Source organism: Magnolia sinica, chromosome 15 (genome assembly GCF_029962835.1).
Source record: "Magnolia sinica isolate HGM2019 chromosome 15, MsV1, whole genome shotgun sequence".
Classification (NCBI taxonomy): Eukaryota; Viridiplantae; Streptophyta; class Magnoliopsida; order Magnoliales; family Magnoliaceae; genus Magnolia; species Magnolia sinica.
In genome coordinates this window covers 4,310,407-4,332,523 of record NC_080587.1, presented here as the reverse complement: position 1 = coordinate 4,332,523, position 22,117 = coordinate 4,310,407, and the positions used below count along the sequence as shown (strand labels likewise).

The 22,117-nt window shown below is 40.8% G+C and overlaps 1 protein-coding gene and 1 pseudogene across 1 annotated transcript in view; both read right to left on the bottom strand.

The window, feature by feature from the left end:
• LOC131227707 (protein DETOXIFICATION 21-like) overlaps positions 1–22,117 on the bottom strand; it is a 101,559-nt gene that overhangs the window by 36,580 nt on the left and 42,862 nt on the right. The gene's annotated exons all lie outside the window — the stretch shown is intronic.
• On the bottom strand, positions 721–21,342 carry LOC131227709 (protein DETOXIFICATION 21-like; annotated as a pseudogene).

The window sequence follows — 22,117 nt, the reverse complement described above, 5'->3', positions numbered from 1 at the left end:
AAAAGTTGAAAAATATATATCTATTTCTTTTCCATACGTGAAATAACTTTCTATATTCTATTTGCAATTTAACAACACATCACCATAATATATGTATTAGATCCACACTGTCCATCCAATTTTCCTGATCATTTTAGGACATTAGGCTAAAAATCTAAAATGAGGCAGATGCAAAACTCAATCCGACCACACCATAACGACTATCATTGAAATATATGGGAAATGGTAATATGAGGTCGATCTCACCGGAACTTCCCATGAGGTCGAGCTGTGTGGCCCCCACCATGATTTGTGTCAAACTGTAGATCCATCTAAGCTATCTGAGCTGTAGATCCAGCTGATTTTTGGCTTATGAACCTAATATCGAGAAATATAAGACGGTGGGCCTCATGGACTGGTGTTTTAGTGAATGAGTAAAACAGGTACTAGAAAGAGTATTCCAGTCCTATCCCTTTTGCTTCCTTTCAATAATGAGAATTTCATGCAATTAGCTATGCGGGGCCCGAATTTTTGGATCAATCGGATATTACGGTTGTCCCTTCGTACAGGTCTGTGTGACCATATGAACAGGTTCCACAGTCGACGTTGTTATCCCCACTGTTTCCTTTGGTGTGGTTTACCTGAGCTCTGGATATGCTTGAATTTTGGCATCATTTCCTAAAATAAGCTGGAAAATCGAATGGACTACATGGATAAAAGACCCACATCATTGAGTTCAATAGAGGAAAAGTGACCAATAAATTACGATATGGATTGAAATCCAACTTTAGATTGATGTAATTGCAATTTGGGTGACAAAGTCTTTCAATTGGTCATTGCTTCTTTATATTAACCCCAATTGATTGCAATTCAATTCAATAGCGCATCCAAACGTGGCACACATAGAATCGCCTTTGGATACTCTACGTTAGGCGGTTGGCGGGCTGCTGTCTGTTTCCTTGGATGAGGGCACAGAATACTTGTTTACACGTGCGAGAGCCATAGCTACCTGCAATGGAATTCATATAAACAACCCTCCATTTACTTGAACTTCATAGAAAGGCGAGAGAGAGAGAGAGAGAGAGAGAGAGAGAGAGAGAGAGAGACGTAAGTTGTTTGGATGCCTGAAACTTTTTCAGTCTAGACAACTTACAGCTGAAAGTCACTTTCAGGCAGGGTATTCAATAATAATAACGGCTGGCCATTGGACATTGCAGTATAAAGCTTTGGGTTACATGGACTCCGTATAATAGGGGTTACACTCAACTCCCGTCTATATCCCTTGTTCTTCGATGGATTCTCTCCAATTCTCCTTTATAGCCAATATTTTGAAAACATGAGGCTTTGGAGTGCCTAATAAGTGAAATTTCTTCTTTTTCAAATGGAGCTTTTACCAATAACTCATAGATGAAATTTCCCAACCCAACGCTCCCTGTGACTAAGTTACCTATTAGTCCTTTAAAACTAATGCAACTTACAGGCATCCAAACGACTTCTCGGTAATGCTGTAAGCAAGTGTAAAATTTCCTATACGTGTCATCAAAAGTTTGTTCACAGGGCAGGTAAAGAAGGATTGATCTTAGGTGGGCCATGGTCGCAAAGCTTTTCAAAAGATCATGTGAATTCCCGTTTCGAATATCATAGGCAACGCTGGCACGTTGTATTCTCAAGAAAAGAGGACCGGTGGGCCCACCTTCAGTCATGGTCCAAAAACCCGAAAACCAGATGTCTGGCTGGGTCAGGTCAGCCTGAGGATTGATGGAGTCTTTACTTGATTCAAATTTAAGATGGTTATGTGTAAGTAAAATACATAAAATTTACTAAAATAAACTTACTATTTATAGATGACCTCTATTCCTACTAGACTTCATGGTTTTTGGCTAAAAATAGTATGTGTCCAATTTGGCCCAACCACATTATTCTCCCAACTTTTCTAAAGCCTTTTCATGTTGGGCACGACTTCCACAACTCAAAGGATCAAAAGTTATACTCCAACTAAAACTACCATTTATAATAAAAATGAAACTAAATGGGACTTTTGACCATCAATCTGATGGAATTTTGCAAATCTGGCATTGCGGTTTGGTTGGTTAAGTAGGTTCTCCTACCCCAAAATCATATATAATATGCCAAAAAACTCATCCTGGTTTGCGAGATACTACTGATTTAAGGTTTTGATAGTCCGGATCATTTCCGCCTCTGGTCGGGCCTTCTCTGGTCCATCTTTGCCATGAAAGTGTCTACGACCCACTCTACATCAAACACCTGCTTCCCTCATCTAAGGTCTATAAAAAAATAAAAATAAAAAAAATTGACCCAGCGAGTGACTTGGCAAGAGTCGCTATGAGTTAAGCTTATTCAACGAGTTGTTTCTATTCTAGACAGTCCCACTTACTCACGAGTTTCCTAGTGACTCGATTTCGAATATCATTTAGTTGACCCAGTTGAGGTATGATTTGGGTCACCTAGTGTTAGAACTATGGTTTCAGCTATGGTTGGCTGTTGATGGTGTGTGGGGGCCGCGGCATGCAAGAAGGGCGATTTTATTTTTTTTTAAAATTTTTTTTTGTGAAATGGGCACCAAGGTGTTCCTTCAGAAAACAAGAACACATATAAAAAGATGAAAATTCTGTTTGTATTGGAAATATCATTTATCGAATGCGATTACGAAAAGAGAACATCAATGAAATTGAATTACCTGTTTATCCCAGTCAGTTCTCCAGGTAAGGTAAGACAGTACAAGAGTCTGAACGGCTGTGCCGAACAACATTCCGATCCAAATGCCCTACAAAAGAAATAACATAATTAAGAAAACTGACCTCCTAATGCCACATTTAGCAGTTTCTCTAAGGGGTCGTTTCGCGGCATGGATTTTGGGTAGATAGGATTTTCATACAACATTAAAGATCACCATTTTGTGATTTTTGGAACTTCAACTAAGAAATATCACTGAATTTCATAATATTTGTTGCAAACAAACACAGCCTAAAGTAGAACTCCCAAAATCACATTACTTTTCTCCAGCCTAAAAATGACCACGGGTCCAATACAACATTTGAAATTGAATGCATCAATCATGATTGATTTTGATCAAGTTTGATCTGTTTGGCCACACAATTGGGTCCTCTTAAGTCAATCTGAGGTCAATAAGTAGGAATTCCCAGATTGGAAGATCCAACCCTTATGATCAATGGCTACAAGTAGGTGGCAGACAAGGAAAAGGGTGAAGATCGATTGCTAAGATCTTCCAATATGGATTCCTGACATCCCCAATCAATCAAATTGATCACTGAAACCATGGGCCCCACTTGTATGGACCACATGCTTTAGGACACCATACAAGCCCCTATGTATCCGCAGTCTGGACCTAATATTCCTTGTCGCTGGGATGAATCTGTTTCAAGAGCAGCAGTGAATTATTGTTGCATCCAATTGAACTCCTTCCCATTCTCTATGTTTGGATCTACTGCAGTTTTAGTTTCCAAAACATTGGAAAAAACCAAAACAGGGTAGTTTTGTAGTTCTGAATTTTGAAAGTTGACTGCATGAACACTATAAAACCAAAACAGCACATCTTACTTTGACTTGAAAACCGATTGCATAACCAAGCACAACTCCAACAGGTATCCCGATCAAATAATAGCATGTGAGGTTCACGTAAGCGACCACGCTTTGCCAACCCGCACCAACAGCAACCCCTGACCAAGAAAATCGATACCGAAAAAAAATTAGGTTATTTAAGATGGCCGTTCTCCAAAGAAAAGAAAAGAAAAAATCAGTATCTCCATTAACATTAATCACTAATGCCATAATTGTTGGATATGAGCCGTGGGACTCACTTGTTGGCAACCACTAGTGGGTCCTAAATAGTAAATAATTGGAACATTTGCATATTGTTTTTCCAACCTCATCTCGAAATTCAAATGAGAGAGAGAGAGAGAGAGAGTCCGAACTCTTAATCCTCTCAGTTCCTTCCTTTATAAAGGGGAGGTGTTAAGATTATGTTAACTTAAATTAAGGGATACTATTTCATGTGTATATTTATAAGATTTGTAATCCCTTCAATCAAGAGAATTAGATAGATTTTAAGGGATATTATTTCATGTATATATTTAGGAGATTTGTAATCCCTTCAATCAAGGGAATTAGATAGATCTTTATTTTATTTTTCTGTAATTTAGGATCTAATTTAGGATCTTGATTTGCTCTTGTAAGTTTATATATAGTAGTCTATTTTGACTGTTAAAAATAACACAGAGAAAAACAGAGATTTTTCTGTAAACTGATTTTTCTCATGGTATCAGAGAGCCAATGATCTTGTTGCCTCTGTAAATCATTTCCACCTACTCTGATCACGCTATGTCTACATCTGCGATTGATTCTGCAGATCCTTTTTTTTTCCATCCTTCTGATCATCCTGGCATGATTCTTGTTCCAAAAGTCTTAGATGGAACCAATTATGCTATGTGGAAGAGATTTATGCTGGTAAGTCTGAGTGCTAAAAACAAACTGGGGTTCATCAAAGGAACAATTTTTACCCCAAATGAAAAAGATTCAAAATACTCTTTATGGCAGCGCTGCAACGATATGGTGCTTTCCTGGATATTTAACTCTCTAAGTCAGGAGCTTACAAACAGCGTACTCTATACTGAAACGCCTTTAAAGATCTGGACAGATCTTCAAGAACGATTCTCTCAAAGTGATTTTTCTCATCATTATCAAACTCAACGATTTATTGTTGAATTGAAACAAAATCAAGAATCAATTTTTTCTTACTATACAAAGATGAAAATGTTGTGGGATGAGCTAACTACTTGTAGTCCTTCAATCACGTGTACTTGTGGAGGACAAAAAGATCTAAAAGAAAAGGAAGAAAGGATTCGGCTGGGACAATTCCTTATGGGATTGAATGAGACATACTCTGCTGTGCGAGGGCAAATCATGTTAATGCACCCTCTACCAACTGTCAAAAAAGCATATTCACTTCTATGTGAAGAAGAAAGGTAGCGAGGACTTACTGTGGCCAAGAGTACTAATCTCATTCATGCTATGAGTATCAAAACCTATGACAACTCTAGGAAATCACAGTCTGATGCTCAACGGCAACACAGACCGTGGTCATCCTCTCATTCCAAGTCACATGACACCAGGAATTCTCTATTATGTTCTTATTGTGAGGGCACAACTTACACAATGGATCGTTGCTACTACTTGAATGGATTCCCAATTGGTCACAAGCTCCATGGCAAAGATGTCCAGCCACCAAATCGAAGCAGAAAACCTGTTGCACATCAAACCAGTGTCGAGATGCATCAAGACTCAATCAAGATACCAACAGAACAGACTCCCCAATTCACCTCTGAAGAGCTTGCCCAAATAAAAGCCTTTTTCCGTAATGGTAAAAATTCCGCCATAGCAAACTATACAGGTATCTTTGCCCCTTTTTGCTCATCCTTTAGTGTCCAAAAGACATCCTTGAATCATTGGATTATTGATAGTGGTGTAACAAATCACATAGCATCTTCAATATTTAATACCTCTCCTTTATCTTCTCAAGTAACCTTGCCCAATGGTGCATATTTTAAGATAACTGGCATTGGCTCCACACAACTCTCAGATCATATGCATATTAAAAACATTCTATGTGCACCATCTTTTCATGTCAATTTACTATCAATGAGTCAACTCACAACTGCCATGAATTGTTCAATTTTCTTCTTCCCACTTTTTGTATATTGCAAGACCTAACTTCGAAGAAGATGATTGGATTGGGGAGGCAGCTTAATGGCTTGTACTACTTTGTTCCTCCAGTGAAGTCTGTACTAACTTCTTATCATGTTGATTCTACTATAAACCTTCCATGGCACAAGCGGTTAGGACATCCCTCCAAGGCACCTTCATAATTTTTGAGCCATGTTATTCCCTCATTTGTATTTGATTCTAAACATTCTTGTGAAACTTGTCATTTGGCTAAGCAAACACGGCTACAATTTTCTTCAAGTTATATTCAAACATTACATTCATTTGATCTTATTCATTGTGATATTTGGGGACCTTTTCGTACTACAAGTCATACAGGGGCACATTATTTTTTAATCATTGTTGATGATTATACTCGATTCATGTGGATATTCTTAATGAAATTCAAATCTAAAATGCAAGGATTATTAAAAACCTCCATCTCTTTTGTCAACACTCAGTTTAATTGTCAAGTTAAATCCATTCGAAGTGATAATGGCTCAGAATTCATCTCCATGAAATCTTATTTTTCCAACTTTGGCATTTTATTTCAAATCTCTTGCCCATCTACACCTTGATGTAGAGCAGGTCGCGGACAGTTACATGGCCAAGATGGATCAGAAAAGGCCCGGTCGACGACAGAAGTGATCCGGACCATCGAATCTTAAATCGGGCGTATCTTGCAATCCGGAATGAGTTATCTGACGTAAAATATATGATTTTGGGGTAGAACGAGCTACTGAAGCCAACCAACCCCGCTACGCCGGGTTGCGCAGCCAGGAATTGCGAAAAACCCCTGGATCAATGGTCGTTTCCCCGTTTTAATTTCGCTTTTACTATAAATAGTAAGTTTTAGTTTGATTATAACTCTTCATCCGTCGGGCTTTAGGAGTTGCGCCCAACATGAAAAGAGCTTAGAATAATTAGGAGAACGGTTTGGTGAAGCCAAATAGGACACTTACTATTTTTGGCCGAAAACCTTGCGCACTAGTAGACATCACGACCGTCTATAAATAGTAAGTTTACTATTTATAGTAAGTCGCGGATTCTAAGAGTTGGAGTTGTAGTTTGATTCTGATTTCTTTCCCATTGCTTGGTACCCCTATTTAAAGGGTTGTGAACTCGTTTTTATTCATCAATTAATCAATTTCGAATTTATTAGAATTTATTTCTATTTTCTGCTTTCTTTCCTCGTGGATTCGAGAAGTCTCTATGAGGAGTCCAGAGAAGCTCCGTGGATTCGGAGTAATTATCCCCATCACGTTCATCCCTGCGTCACACCTCAACAAAATGGTGTAGTTAAACGAAAACATCGACATCTTTTTAACGTTGGCAGGGCCTTAAGAATTGATGTTAATCTTCTCTTGCGTTTTTGGGGGGAGAGTTTACTTACCGCTGCCTATCTTATTAATCGTCTTCCTACCCCTGTGCTGCGACATAAATCTCCATATGAAATGTTGTATAACAAACCACCTATCTACTCTCACCTAAGTGTTTTTGGATGTCTTTGTTATGCAACCAATTTGCAACCATCTCACAAATTTGACTCTCGCGCTAGAAAATGTATCTTTGTCGGTTATCCTGTAGGCCAAAAAGCCTATCGCTTATATGATCTCAACACTCAACAATTTTTTTCAAGCCGTGATATCATTTTTCATGAATCATTTTTTCCTTTTCTTGCTCCAAAAATCTCATCAGAAAACATTGTTTCCCAACCTGAGATATCTGAATATATTACTGATTCACCTCCACTTGCAATTCCTCATGTTTCTTCATCATCCGAGATCACTCCTTCTTCCTCTATATCTCCTGCTACACCTCCTCTTCCCAGAAGTGAACGTGTCAGACAGTCATCCACCCTCCTTCAAGATTTTCATTATGGACAAGTTAGTACAACGCTATCAACTGCAACTTCAAAACAGGCATATTTGACTAAGTCAGGTACTCGGTATCCTTTAAGTACCTATCTTTCTTATTCTTTGTCTTCTGCTCATAAACACTTTGTTATTACCACTTCGAGTGTCCTAGAACCCACCTCATATGCTCAGGCTATCTTAGATACCAAATGGCAAGAGGCAATGCAACGTGAACTTAATGCTCTCACTAACCAAAAGACATGGTCCTTGGTTCCCTTGCCTATTGGTCATCGCCCCATTGGCAGCAAATGGGTCTATCGTATCAAATACAATTCCAATGGCACAATTGAACGCTACAAAACTCGATTAGTCGCTAAAGGATTTTCTCAACAAAAAGGCTTGGATTACACCGAAACATTTGCTTCTGTTGCCAAGTTAACCATTGTTCGTTGTGTTCTTGCTGCTGCTGCTGCTAGACATTGGCCATTGTATCAAGTGGATGTGACCAATGCCTTCCTACATGGTGATTTAGAGGAAGAGGTGTACATGACTCCACCACCAGGTCTTTGTCGACAGGGGGAGAAACTAGTATGTCGACTGCATAAGTCTCTTTATGGGCTTAAACAAGCCCCTCGAAATTGGTTTGCAAAATTCTTGCATGCTATCAATCAAGCTGGCTTTGTTCAATCACATTCAGATTATTCTTTGTTCGTGAAGACTAAAGGCTCATATACAACTATGGTGCTTATCTATGTAGATGACATAGTAATAACTGAAAATGATGCAACTGCTATACAAAGTCTCAAACAATTTCTTCATCAACAATTTCATATTAAAGATCTTGGTCTCCTTAAGTATTTTCTTGGGTTGAAAGTTGCAAGGTTCAAAGCAGGTATTGTTATCTCTCAACGAAAATATACTTTAGAGATCATAGAAGATGTTGGATACTTGGGTGCTCAACTATCAAACTTTCCCATGGAAATGAATCTGAAGCTTACAGATTATCAAGGTGATCTGCTACATGATCCAACTCGTTACAGGAGATTAGTTGGACAACTAATCTATCTCACAATTACAAGACTAGACATCACATACTCAGTTAATATTTTAAGTCAATTTATGCATGCTCCAAGAAAGCCTCACTGGGATGCTGCTCTTCACATTATGAAATATTTAAAAGGCAATCCTGGTTTAGGATTGTTGTTCTCCTCAAGCAATTCCTTTGCCTTAAAGGCTTATTGTGATGCTAATTGGGCAAACTGTCCTACGACAAGAAGATCAACTACAGGTTATTGTGTGTTCTTAGGGAATTCATTGATTTCATGGAAAGCAAAGAAGCAGAAAACAATTTTAAAATCATCCTCAGAAGCTGAGTACAGGTCTATGGCAGCGGCAACCTGTGAGCTAACTTGGCTCAGATTTTTGCTCAATGATATGCAAGTTTCTACAGGACTAGCAATGTTACTATGTGATAATCAAGCTGCTCTCCACATAGCAGCAAACTCAGTATATCATGAGCGCACTAAACACATAGAACTTGATTGTCATGTTGTAAGAGAAAAGATACAAGATGATCAGATTATCACCAAATTTGTTCCATCTCATTTGCAGCTAGCAGATGTTTTTACGAAGGCTCTTGGAGGAAATGTGTTTAAAGAATTAAGAATCAAGTTGAACATGTTGGATATACATGCTCCAACTTGAGGAGGAGTGTTAAGATTATGTTAACTTAAATTAAGGGATATTATTTCATGTGTATATTTATGAAATTTGTAATCCCTTCAATCAAGAGAATTAGACAGATCTTAAGGGATATTATTTCATGTATATATTTAGGAGATTTGTAATCCCTTCAATCAAGGGAATTAGATAGATCTTTATTTTATTTTTCTGTAATTTAGGATCTTGATTTGCTCTTGTAAGTTTATATATAGCAGTCCATTTTGACTATAAAAAATAACACAGAGAAAAACATAGATTTTTCTGTAAACTGATTTTTCTCAGGAGGCATTCCCTCAGTAAAGGTATCCCATCCAAGAGATTCCCCAGAGAGAGAATATTGGGAGAGTTAAATGAGGGAATACCCATTGTCCATTAGAATGCCTCTAGATGATCTAAACAATTGATTGTGTCTCGTGGCCATCCAAACCTTAGTGTCAGAGGATCGATAAGATCCTTTCCACTCCCATAGTAGTTAGGTGGACTGCTGGATGTGGGCCATCCACCTTTGGCTTTGTGCAAACCTTCCTAAGATTATGTAGATACTGCCACATCCTAAGGGTCTGCACACTGAGGCCCTTTCAATAATTACTAATCACTATATGAACATGGGCACTTTTGGTTGCACCAAATTTCATGATATTTTATGATTATTCAGTCTGATTTGGTGCAAAATTTTATGATATTGGTACACCCAAACGCACCCTAAGGTAATTCCAAGAAGGCCACTTTACTTAATAAGTAATTGGCTTGTAGGACGGATCAATGCTATTGTGGGAGATTTCATGGCCAGTTGAATAGTGATTCATACTATTGATCAAGATGGTCCCGCTTTGGATTGGCAATACCATTGATCTGAACAGCACTGATATGCTGGGTCACAACCAAAACTAGCATCTATGTTACATACACTACACTACAAGAAAAGGAAATAAGAGGAAGAAGCTCACCCGAGAGGACTGGCTGAACGCTGTTAAGCAGAATGGAGAAGGATAACAGAGGAGAAAGATCTGCAACTGCTCTTGAAACCTCCGGACTGTTTGTAAATACATAAGAGATTTTCCCACGGAACAGCATGAACATTGTAAAGAGAACCAGTCCAAAGGAAAGCGAAGTAGCCACCGTGACAATGACCGAAAATTTTGCAGCTTTCGCATTGCCTCTTCCGAGCTCATTCGACACCCGCACGCTGCAATTCGTTGAATGACAGAACAAATTATCAAAATCCCACAAATAGTTGAGGAACTTGGTACTTGGCAACTACTAATACACACACAGGTATGGCACGGCAATGCATGTGCAGAGAGGAAGAGGTTTGCCAGATAGAGAAGGGTAGAGAAGTAATTGTATGAGAGTTATTTGATACTTTAGTAAAGTATGATACTTGATAATTTAAAAAAAAAATAAAAATAAAAATGTTGGGACATCAGCAGTTGGATCTAAGTCCTCTTCAGTGATCAAAAGTGTCTATATGATGCCCTAACTATGGAAGGAGGCCCAAAATAACTATTAGATTGAATTATTTGAACCTTTCAATCATTTAAAGGTTATGGAGACCTTCCAAATTCAAAGGAAAAGAGTCAAATGATGGAAGGGTCAGAATATCCCAATTTAAGTTATTTTATTATTATTATTATTATATATGCAGCCAATCTAAGGTGAGACCCATCGTACAAATGGTTTTGATCATTGGAAGATTACTAAGCATCCAAAGGCTAAAATCCCAATGTATCCTATAGCAATACATTGAGATGCATTCTAGCAAATCATTTTGGTGGAGATGCGGGCTACATGTGGTGAACGGGTGCGGGTTAAGGTCCACAGAAAAATTCTAAAAACAACCAAAAGAGAAATTTTCAAGAAAAATACCTTGCTGCAGCCAAGAAACCAAGAGATATCATCGACTCCCACCCATTGATGTTTTGGCTGTGTGAAGAAACGAACGAGTCTTTGTAATCATAATCTTGAACTTGATTGAAGAATATAGAAAAAAACATGGATGGCTGACTCATCTGAGTCGACTCAGACTCAGTTGAGTCTGATTCAGTTTGAAACCATGAGTCACCCTCCAAATGTTGCCTGACTTGGGTGAACTGAGAATGGACTGAAGACTGAAAAAATGGGTCCAAGTGGCCGAGTTAAAAAAACAATGAAACAAAGGGTATGATGAAAATGGTTTTTCAAGTACCAGATAGAGAGAGAATCTATAGCAATTTTAGCATTTTTCATATGTCCTGTTAGTAGAACCAATACAGTACTGTACCATACCTCCAAGCTGTTGAAGACAAAAAAGATCACAAGGTTAGAAAATTTTAGAAACCAAGGGAATAAGTTGGCCTAGATCAAGATCGAACTGGGCCTTAAATATGCAAAGCTGGGCCAGCTTGTTTTTATCTCATGCCCAAAAACAGGCCTGAGCCCAGTATGGTTAAAAGACTAGCTGACCCAGACCAATTTCTCCAATCTCTGGTCAAGTAGAGACTTGGCTGAGTCGGGGATGACTCGTTGAATTGAACCAGATCGGGTCTGACCAGGTTTGAGTCAACTCGGTGGAGTCACACAGGACTGTCCGAGTCTTAAAACCATGGGGCCTAAAAAACGAACCCAAGTCTGCCTGAGCGCAATGAACCGTGCTGGCCATTAACAGCCCCGACTAGTAAGGGTTTCGATGGACTGTGTCAGGGACCCGCATCGACTGACAAGACCCGAAGCCCAGCCCAAACTTAATCGGATTAACTTGTTTTTGTGAATATCAAGACCCGATGAATGGGCACCGCTCAACCAGACCCGACAGGTGAAGTAGCCTTAAACTGAGCCAGTTCAATTACGGGCACAGATCTTAGACACAGCCCAACCAACGGGCCTAGGAGTTTGGACCCGTTTAAAGCAATGCAACCCGATCTATTGGAACCCTTAATCAGAAGCCAGCTTTCCATCATGGCTACTCACACGATTTACACAGAGTCGAACATTGGCAACCGTGTGGGAGATCAAGGCCGTCGATCCGAAAACATGAATTTCCAATCAGAGGTTCCTTTTAAAGGTTCATTTCATCATACAGGCATGGCCCACCTCACATCCGGATGTGATGTGGGACCCACCGAATGAATGATCTGGATCCTGCCTCCAGAGAGAGATTACCAAACATATGAAGTGGGGCTTACCAGAGCATTGCACCTGAGGAGAGAGAGAGCTTAACAACAGGCCACAGATCCCTAGCATCGAGAATCCATTCCACGTATCCGGACACCCGCCGCAGACAACGAAAGCCATTTGTCCAACGATCGGTATCCAATCCGCGAGAATCATCGAACCCATGACGCCTGCGACGCCCCATCTGAGCTTGATTGTCATGACCCATGACAGGAGGATGTGGATCGTAAACGTGATGGCTGCCAGATAAGCGATGATGATGTTCTTGCTCTGAGCCTGGAGGTACATCTGGAGCGTGTATGAGAAGGTGAAGGAGAAGATGACAGGGATAAACCAGAGGGAGATGGTCCCTGCCATGGCTGCAATCTCGTCAGCCTGGCCTAGTAGCCGAAGGATCGGAGCTGTGAAGATGAAGATCGGGAGGATGAAGATGGCGCACGTGAGTAGAACGATCCATGACCGTTGGAGGTGATTGCCAAGCATTTGGTATTGTTTAGCACCATACGCCTGGCCGCAGAGCGTTTCGAGGGCGCTCGCCATGCCCAGCTGCCATGGAAGGAAGGAGAAGGTGAAATGGAGGTCGATTTTGGAAGTTGACGGGACTGCCCTTGTGGTGCAACGTGTTTGGGGGGAAGGTGTAGGGGTATTTTTGTCAACCAAGACAACAACAACAACCTACAAGCAACCACACCGCAACTTGCGGTACAATCTTTCCCGCCAACATGAAAATGGTGGGCCCCACCATGAAGATGACCTGGCACAAGAATCAGGTCAGTCCGATTGTCGGATGGGCCACAACGCTGGAATTGATGAAAACCTATAGTCTGACTCAAAGTACAGGTGGGGCCCACCGTATTCAAGGCACGGGATTCCAAAAGGAGTGGCATGTTATCAGGAAAGATGGCACCGTGCATTAAAACCTTATCTGAAATCAGATCATCGTATCCACGTTGATTTTGACGGTGAAGCGAGGCTGATGAGTGGACCATCCCGGTTTTCCCCGCTCAAGGCAATCTTTGCAGTGCAGTACAATGATTGCACAGATGAACGGTCCTGATGTTTTACACTGACCTGATAGCGGAAAGAAATCGTTGTACCCATTGCAGTTTCACCACTTACTAGTGTCCTTATGCCCCATACCGTAGAAGTGGGCCCAACTGTTCAGTGATCCAGACCATTGGTTTAATTTATTGAACCCACAGCAGATGGGGATGACGCAAAACTCTTCCAGATCATCGAACGCCCAACATCCAATCGTGGGATTTTATTTTTTTTTAGATTTTTACCTGAAATTTCCTCACGGCTGCTAATTTTATTTAAATATTCCTTCAGGTTCCGTATTCACAGAAGTACGCTTCCTAGCCGAGTATGGAGTATAAAAATATCAATTTGCACTTATTTTTGAAAAAAAATAAATCTAACTCATTAGAGCCCATCTAACGGGTGGATCAACCTGATTCTTGGGCTAGGGCATCAATATAGTGGTGTCGTTTCTGATGGATGGACTGGATATCAAAAAGCATATCTAATACTCAGGTAGATGATACCGTAGGAAACATTGATGATTGATCATTAATGGGCCGCATTGGAATAAGATTATAAACCTTATCAACAGGTTGGTTGGGAAATAAACATTACGGACGATGAGATACGATCCACTCAATAGAAACTTCCACCCTTTTCTGTGGACATGGATCCACAAAGGAGTCCGAGGCTCACATCCACGCCGTCTATCAGATTAGCAGCTCTTTTAAGACACCATGCCAAAATTCGGAAGCGGATTGTCTGGTGTATAACACCAACGATTTGGCTGGAGTGTTGACGTCACCATGGGTCATCATGAGGTATTTGTGGTCGAAAAATAAGACAAATCCGAAGATAAAGTGGATCACACTTCAAAAAGCAGGGGATTGAATGTCTACCATTGAAAATCATTTTGGGTTAACAGAAGTTTTGTATCATTATTATATTTGTTTTTCTTCTTCATCCATACGGATAGAAAATCAACATTATGGTGGGCCTCATGAACATTTTAACAGAGGATCATTGTCCCGCGGCTATTTGTGGTGTGGTGTGGTCCACTTAAACTTTGGATATGACTTGTTTTTGAGCTCATGATATAAAAAGATATCACAAAATGGATGAACGGGTGGATACAATAAATACATCATTGTGGTGCAGTGGAACTTTAATCTCCTTTGAACCGTTCATATAACTCGAACCTCGGAGTAGAAGCGATCGTCTTCATATGACACGTACCTTTCACCCGGGTCTTTGTTACATCATCAACAGATTGGATGGCAAGAAAACATTCCTGTGGCCCCAGGAGGTTTTTAACGGTGGGTATACAATGACCACTGTTTCTTGTGTATTGTCCACTGGAGATCCGGATCTGCTTCAGTTTTGTGCTAATGACTTAAAATGATACGTCAAAATGAATGTACGGCGTGGATGTAAGGCAATATACATCATGGTGGGCCCCATAGTCATAAATCAATTGAGGGTAGGGGTGCAGACGAGTTGGTTTGGTCAGGTTCCGGGGTGAAACTGGAATTGTACTGTTCCCAACAGTTCTAGGATATTCAGAATTAGAATCAAATCGTTAGTACCTTGGAATTGAATCAGAACTAGACTGTTAAAACCAATTTGGTTCCGGATTAGTTCAACGGTTCTGGACTTTTTATAATTCAGCTCAATTGCATGTTTTATTTTATAATTTAGCCCATGTCTATTCGTGTTGTGATCTATTTAATAAATGGTTTAAATATTGTATAAGGTATGCAAATATATATTTATGGAAACAATCAAATAATGCATCGTAAACCATAAATCATTAGTCAAATATGAAAATAATCAAAAGGTTCCTGATTCATTTCCAAGTTTGATTCTAGGTTCGATTCCACAGTTCGGTTCCGCAGTTCGAATCCACGGTTCGATTTTATGGATCGGTTCACAGTTCAGTTCAATTCTATATACTCTAAACCAAGGACCGAACCAATGTAGTCGGTTTTTTAATTTTTGAAATTGGAATCGGTGCACTTTAGAACCAGACCAAACTATACCGTTTAGTCAGTTCCGGTCCGGTTCTACGGTTCTGCCTGTTCGATGTGCACTCCTAATTGAGAGATACACCAAAGCGGAGCCAGGCGCCCAATCTAACACGTGGAATAGGTTGGTCCCGTGCAAAAATCTGACATATACCGTAGGTGGACTGCACTTACATGTGATTATTACTACATATGCGTCCAAAAACTACGTATGCATTTGCTAAATATCCAAACAGACCACGGTGGGCCCCACTGTCAAAACTCAATGTACTACCATAAAATATAATAAAGGTTACTTTTATCGCTGTCTCAGACAAATAAAAAGTGAAGCGGATTGGCTGGTGTACCACACGGCACCAATCTAAGCTGGTGTGGGTACGTGTCGTGTGAAGACGATAACCGACGCTCCTCGAGCTCGAGTTGTACGAACGGTTAAAAGGTGATCAAAGTTACATGGGTCCCACAGCGATGAATTTACTATATTTACATCGATCATCCATTTGAAGAGATCATTTTAGATTTTTCTCCTAAAAATGAGTAATTTTCAAGATTTAAGTGGAACACACCAAAAATAGCAGTGGAACAGTAATTCTTACCGTTTAAACATTCATAGGGGCACCCTAACAACATTTACTTTACTTCAATGTGCTCATAAGGCCACATAGGCTTCGATGAAGAGAATAAATAAATATCATATTGATCCAAAATTTCTGTGACCCCAGAAGAGGGTTTCAATGGTAAGCGTCCAATGCCCCCACTGCTTTTTTGATTTTTGGATCTGTTTTATTTTTCAGCTAAAGTCTTAGAAGAATTCACTGGGTGGACGGACAGTTTGGATATATCTCATACCTTATAATGGGACCCACAACTTGGTGACATCAACACACCAGATACATCAGTGGTGTGTGGTACACCAGCCAATCCGCTCCATTGAAAAGCTACCTCTCTACATTAATTTACTCATTCTACTAACCTTTAAGGTTATATATACAGGACTGGGTATCCAATCCAACCTACAACATAAGCCTCATTTCTATCATAGTGATTCCCTGAGGAGCAAAGGTGCCGAAGCGCGTGGCATCAAGCCTATAATGTGTCAATTAACCATGCTATGTATTTAGTTTATTCGATCTCCATATTCAATGCATAGTTCAATCCTCTGTAATCATGCATCACTTTACATAAAATGATTCACCACGGACAACAAAGATGTGAAGATTAAGCTTAACTTACCATGAGATGCATGTGCCCCACCATGATGTGTGAACGACATCCAACCATGCAAAAGGATAAATCCAAAGCTCGGGTGTTCTACGCAATTGGAATAGAGACACCCACCATGTTCTTTAGATGCCATTCAATTCATTAAGAAGTTGCACCCAACTAAGATGAATTGCCAAAAAGCAGGCCATTCCAAACCCGAGTGGGCTAGATCACGTGACTTTCAAGATTCATTTTTATGATTTTGGATGATGTGGGCCTGCCTAATTTTCTTCATGGCCTAATTTTTGGCCTAGGTAAGGGCCCACATGGTGGTGGATCCCACAAATCACGTCGGACATTGAGCTTACGGCCCGTTTGGACGGGTGGATTGGAAGGGATTGAATGGTATTAGGGTGGATGGCATGGATTTCAAGGCAATGATGGTGTTGTCAGTGGATTGTCTTAAGATCCATGGGATTGCTATATATCGAGTCTGTTTGGTATGCCCGGCCAATCTTGGGATTAAACCTTCCCATCCCTTTCAATCCCTCGAACCAAACACGTTCCAGGCAAATTTGAACGGATTAGGCTGGATTGACTGGGATTTAAAGGTACTGATAGTGTTGTCAGTGGATTGTCTTAAGATGGATTGCTATATCCCGGGACCAATCACCCAGTCTGTTTGGCACGCGCAGCCAATCCCGGGATTTGACCTCCAATCCCTTCCAATACCATCCAATCCTTTCCAATCCGCCCGGCCAAACGTATAAAGCTCTTTGTCTTTTTTGTATTATTTAGTTTCCTTTTAAGACCATGTCAGTCAACATGACTCGGGCACCCGTCTCCGTCTCTCTCCGCGCATATGCACGTTATGTACGCGCACGGCGTCTTGGTGTTTTTTTCTGTTGTTAATCCAACATTCTCATTATTTTTATTATTTTTTCTATGTAGGAATGTTCACATCTATTCGTTGCACCACAATGAGACCGTCCACTGAGTCGCATGTGGGTACTGTGTCACGCGTGTATGACATCTGAACAGGTGAAAATGCCGGCTCGACCTTGAAGATCATCTTGTAGAAAACTAAGGGCGATCCATTCATCAGATGGGCCATGTACATACACGTACATCGAGTTAATATGTGTAGCCGTTCATTGTTTCCTAACTTCTCTTACAGTCTGACCCATTTGATTTGAATGGATCCAATTTATTTATTAACACTGCATATTCAAGGTGGGGCCAACACATTTGGGGGCGCTTATGAAAGTTCCTGCGATAAATCCACTCCGTCCATCGGTTTTTCAAGCTCAAAATAGACACAATATAAAAAAATCATGCAGATCCAAAACTCAGGTGGGTCACACGACAGGAAACAGATGGGGTTGAACGCTAACCATTGGAATCTATTTTCGGTCCCCAGAAGTTTTAGATCAGGATGATGTTCTTGATTACAGTTTATCCCAGTGATGATAACCTTATGAACGGTTTGGATGGCATATAAGCATCATGGTCCGCTCCAAGAAGATTTCAACGGCCAACAATTTCATCCTCACTTCTTCCTGTCATATGGCCCACCTGAGTTTTGAATCTGCTTGATTTTCGATTCCTTTCTTACTGTTAGCTTGACAAACCGACCCACAGAGTAAATTTCCCATAGGCATCTTTGTGGGCCCCACGTAGCTTCCGACCAGAGGGGCGACGAACAAATACCAACACAGATGCACCACACGCACCAACAAGGCACGCGTGCATCGGATTTCACACGTGCATAGGGTGGTCACATGGACGTTGTATATAGGCCATTGATTACGAAACTTTTGTTTCCAACCGTCCGCCCTGGCCGACAACGTAAATGGAACATTCGCTTTTGGAGCCACCCTGCGAACTTATCCTCGGATCGATTCCCCAGTGGGAGTGGCTAACAGTGAAGTGTGATCTGACAGTGGGTGTACTAACAAGCTAACAAAAATAAGAAAGGTGCGCCGTGTTTGCGTTGATGGAACGTTTGAATCTGAAAACTGCTTTTGTTTAGTTCAAGTGATCCCTACCGTTATTTTGGTCGGCCCCGCAGTAAACCCATCAAACTGCTCTCCCCACCGTTAAAATTTTGCGATTCTGATCAACATCCAAAATGACAGTAAAAAGGAAGCGATGACAGACAAGAAACATTCAACCACCCGATCAGAGATAGCTAGATGGACGGTACAGATTGATGATCAAACAGTCCACCTGTCCAACTTATAATAACCCTTGCTCACAGGAATTACATTTGATGACTGCCGGAGGTTGACACGAGCGGATCATCCAGGAACTTCATCAGCCGGCCCAACGTAAATGTGTGGCCAACGTGATGAGTCGCGAAGGAGCGGACGCGGATTTCCTGGGAAACCCCTTTCGCAGGAAGCTCCCGAGCTAGAAACTAAGGTGGGTAACACTGTGATGTTTGTTAGAAATCCACCCTCTCACACAGGTGGACCGCAGTGAAGTTAAAGGTGGGTAGGAAAATTCCTACCGTTGAAACCTCCCTGGGTCGACAGTGATGTTTACCTGCCATCTATACTGTTTATAACGTCGTTCCAACTAGGATGAACTAAAAGCACACATATTAGCATGATTCAAAACTTCAAAATTACGTGGGCACACAAATATTTCAACTGTTGACGTCTAATTCTCACGTTTTCACCCAACCGAGTATTCGATGCAGCTTATTTTCAGCATCATGTCTTAAAATGAGTGCACGAAACGAATGAACAGTGTGAATTTATCACAAACATCACGGTGGGCCACCTAAATTCCCAGCGCAGAAACTTACTTCGAAAGCCTTTAGCAGGAAATCCGCGTCCCCAAGGAGCGCTTCCAAGAACAGCCCCAATTTCTGTGTGTGTAAGGCGCATGTGCTTAGAACGTGCGAAGATGGCTACGAATCCCATTCTTTCACAGTGAACTCCGTTGGGCCCACCTTGAATATATGTGACTTATCCACGCCCTACATCTGTATTTTCAGTTCCTTTTAGGCGTTCAGCTCAAAATCGAACCATATTCATAGCTGAAAAGGACCACAACACAGGAAACCGTGGAGATAATGCCGTCCACATTCAACACCTTCCAAAACCTTCCTAGAGCCCACAGTGATGTTTATATGTAATCCAACCTGTTCATAAGGTCACACAGAAACAAATATAATCTTAATATAAAACTGGGCCAAGAAGTTTTCAACGGTAAGTGTTCGATTCACAATGTTTCCTGTGGTGTGGTCCATTTGAGCTTTGGATATGCTTTTTATCTTTGGCTCATGCCCTAAAATATGCTCTTACAACTGATGGACGGAGTGGATAAGACATATAAATCACTGTGGGCCTCACAGAGCTTACTCAGTACCCTATTACTCCACAGGCAAAGTGCGAGAACGACCCGCACGTGATGGGAAATGGATCGGCTACTCCCCTGCCACCACTCAATGGTGGTTGGTCGGTTGTCTGTGGGCCCCACCATGATGCATATATTTCATCAATTCTGTCTATCTATTTTTCTAAATCATTTATGGTATGAAATAAAGAATAAGGTATATCCCAATCTCAAATGGACCACATTACAAGAAACAGTGTTGAATGAACGTCGACCATTAAAAAATTTTCGGGGGCTATAAAAGTTTTGGATCAAGCTGATATTTGTTTTTTCCCTTCATCTGAGTCTGTATGACCTAATTAACAGATTGGATGTCAAATAAAAGTACAGTGGGCCTTAAGAGTATTTTAATGGTGGATATCCAATCAATGTTGTTTTCCTATGGGGTGGTCCCCCTGAGATTTATATCCATTTTACGGTTCAAGCCGTAAAATGATCTGTTAAAATAGATGAACGGAATGGATGAACACATACATCATGGTGGGGCCCACAGAGCACCGAACACCAGCCACCGGGCTGGTGGCACCATGGCAGTGGGAATAGCCTGACGTTCACGACAGCAACTTCGGCGATTTCTCCAAACGACTATGACAAACAGAAGAAAGAAAGAGTTTTGATACTCCGGCTGGCTACGACACTTGACACACAGGCACTTAGAAACGGTACACGTGGAATACGTAAAAAACCTACTAAATTGCAGAAGCCACTGCCCAAAAACGTACTAAATATCCAATAAATGTTCAGCATTCTAATATTTTGTAGTTCATGATACATGTAACCTGTTGCCTAACGGTTTCTAACTGCCTGCGTATCATCCATCACACCCTGCCAGAGTATCAAAGCATTTTTCACAAAAAGAGAATGCGAAAAGAAATAAAAATCGACGTTTCGGAAAATCGCGTAAGGGAGTGACTTTAACAGTAACGGTGATGATAACGGAAAGAGAAGATTGCTTACCAGGATTCCGATACCGAACCTGAGGAGGAAGGTGGAAACGAAGGCATAGGCCGCGAGTTCCGTCGAGCCGACATGTCCGATAAACGCCTGGCTGATAACCGATACACCGAACGTCGAAAATCTCGTGAAAATCGCGGGACCTGCTACGATCCAAATCTTCTTCAATTCAGAACATATCTTCCTCCCCAGCCTCTCCTGGCCTTCTTCTCTCTTCGAAACGAGAAGCTTCTCCTCTAACCCTTCCTCCATTTTCTCGTTTTGTCTCGCCTCGTCTCGCCGTAAAATACATAGGTCAGATGCAGTAAGTCCGAGAGATTTTATCGAACGAAAAAAATAATAATAATTCTCTGGCTGCCTATGGTGCTGTATACGCAGGCATCTAGAAATGGTACACGTGGCATGTATTACTTGTAAGTTCAACCGACGAAGTTATGGAAACCACTGTCATTAAGTCACAATATAAAATTCTGATTGATTGAAAAATCACAGCATCTGATTCTTGTTAGTACGTTGGATGATTTTCGTTATCAACCGTTTTAATTTCCAAGTGCCTGTGTATCATCCATCACGCTCTGCCAGAACATCAAAGCTTTTCACCAGATTCCTGTTGGCGTGAGTTGTACGTTAGAGTGATTTTAAGAGTAAATAGTGGCGTGAGTTGTTTGATTGTAATATTAGAAAGATTGTAATTCCCTAATTAGAGGGTCAACTTTAGCATGTCTAAGTGTAATATATGCATGTAGCCTAATATAGGCTATAAGAGACTACTATATGTAGCATTCATCCATGTACAATGAAATATGAAGATATACATAAAATATTCTCTAAAAGTTGTTATGGTATCAGAGCAAGGTTTGATCCTCTACTCCTTGCTATCCGTAGCCTCCTAAACTAAAGTCTTCCCAACCAAAGTCTCTCATGGCTAACACTAATTCCAACCATGGTGAGTCTCCATCATCTTCTACCCTGATGGAACTGACTACGAAGGTGACTGAAGCTTTGAATAAAGCCTCCATCTCGACACCGACAACAGACGTGGGTGCTGCACCAATTGGCATC